Genomic DNA, 2,162 nt, shown 5'->3' with positions numbered 1-2,162 from the left:
CCCCGCATCCCTCAGGCGGCCCACGGGTCTTTTGGGACGGGGTTGCGGCCGGGGGAGACTGAGGAGATCGGGCGACCACGCGCTCCGCGGTCGTGGAGAGGCCGCGGCAGCTTTGTCCCGGCGCAGGGAGCCCTGGAGTGGTGGCGGAGCTGCCGCTGGTCCGAGAGGGGAGTTCGGCGGGAGGCGGGGTATTTCGTACCTAGTCGCCCTGTGTGTGTATCCGCACTCACACCCCCTACACGCGTGCCGCTTCACTTCCCTTTCCCGCTCGCACCCCGGCGAGAGGGGAAAGCTTTGCGCTCGGTGGTCGAGGGGATGCGGGGACCCAGCCAGGGCGGAGGAGGGAGGCGCGGGGCTGCGGAGACGGCGTGGAAGTCCCGGGCCTCGTGCTGTCCCCCGCCCCGCCCCGCCCCGCCGGGCGGATTCGACCCCTTGCGGGGCGGGGATGGGGTCGCCGTGACAGCCTAGCAGGCGGAGGGAACCCACTTCTCCAGCCTGACGCTCCAGTCGCCCCTCGGACTCCTCCTGGCTGGGAGCAGCGAAGAGAGGGCTAGAGGCCTGGAACAGACCCAGGCAAAGTGCAAAAAATTGCCTGCAGTGTGTGAGCCGGCGGCGCCCAGTTATTCTGAAGCGCCCAAGCCGAAGGGGGCGGGTGCCGATCTCCGGCGCCTCCAGTGCTGGAATCTGCGTAGTGGATTCAGGACCAGGACGTTTTAGGATGAGGACCTGGGTTGACGTGAAAATGGGGGTACCTCGGGCACCTCTGACTCATCTGTAATGTGAAAGGGACTGTTTCTACTCAAATAACTTGAGATGGTTGACGAGCTGACACATTAAAAAAATTCTGTAGGGAATGTGTTTTGTGTTTTTTTTTTTTTTGGGTGCGTGGGTGCCTTTCCATGCATCTGTAGGGGTAACTCTTCCAGTCACTCTGTTCATACAGGTTTCTGTGTGGCACTGTGTTGGGTAGCAGAGACTCCCAACGAATTCACACCGAACTGTCTGGGTCTCAAAGCTCTGGTGGGAGTACAAACTATGTACAGAAATAGAACCTTGAGAAATATCCTTATTTGGGGGAGTATAGTTTAATTTAGTCATATCAAATCCCGAACCATTCAAGAATCCTTGGTGAAGAATTAATGCGTGTGTTAGTTTATTTGTGGGTACTTCTGTAGATTTCCATTTATTATCAAACAAGAAGAAATTCACTCTGACGGGAGACACGAGTTGGTAATAGAACTAAGTCTTTGATTTGTAGCCGAGAATACCACCTTCCAAAAGATAAAGTAGAATAAATCAAGAAGACGCTGGCTCAGTACATATTATGTGGGTTTTGTGTTTTTTTAATGACTACCTGTGGGGTTTTTTTTTTTTGAATTGCAAATACCTTGTCATTGGCTGTTTAAATTTTTAAGCACAATGTATTTTTAATTATTATTGATGTAATATTTTGTTCAGTTTCTCTTTACTCAATTATAAGTTACTGTTGATTCCATGTAGGTTATTTCTTGATATGTAATGAATCATAGAGCCCAGAAAAACAGGATCACTGAGGTAGGAGTGAGGGGTATGTTGTCATCATACCTTGGCCAGTAGCTAGACAAGTGGTTTGCAGCAGAGCCATTTATCTACTTGGTTTTGGTTTCTTCATTGTAAATTATGTTTAATAATACAGTACTTGTATTACTTCCCTACCATGATTTTGAGAATTAAATAATGCTGAAGAAAAGACTTGGAAAAGTATAAAGATCTACATGAATTAATGTATTCAACTCATTTTTGTTTTCTAAGGTAAGTCTGTGGGATAAACATAGGCAAATGAAGTTGAAGTCGTGCTACATTATGGGTAGAACCTTGTGTTTCATTAAACCTTCAGTGATCTGTGACGTGAGTTGTACTAGTCCCAGTGTATGCAGAAGGAACTTGCACTTACGGTGGGTTGACGGCATTTCATCTCAGGCATACAACCATGAATGGAACCCTAGGGTTGTAGCCTTTAGACTTAAGCTAAAACAATTATTTATTTATTTATTTATTTATTTGTCTTTCAAAGTTATTTAGAATTTTCAATATAATATTTTGTATTGGGTAACTAGCTTTTCCTTATCCTTAAAGGATAAGAAGAAACTATTTGTTTCAAGAAATAACATTTTTAGTAAGGA

The sequence above is a fragment of the Colobus angolensis genome, unplaced genomic scaffold (assembly GCF_000951035.1).
Source record: "Colobus angolensis palliatus isolate OR3802 unplaced genomic scaffold, Cang.pa_1.0 Scaffold100, whole genome shotgun sequence".
NCBI lineage: Eukaryota > Metazoa > Chordata > Mammalia > Primates > Cercopithecidae > Colobus > Colobus angolensis.
This window is presented reverse-complemented; position numbering follows the sequence as displayed.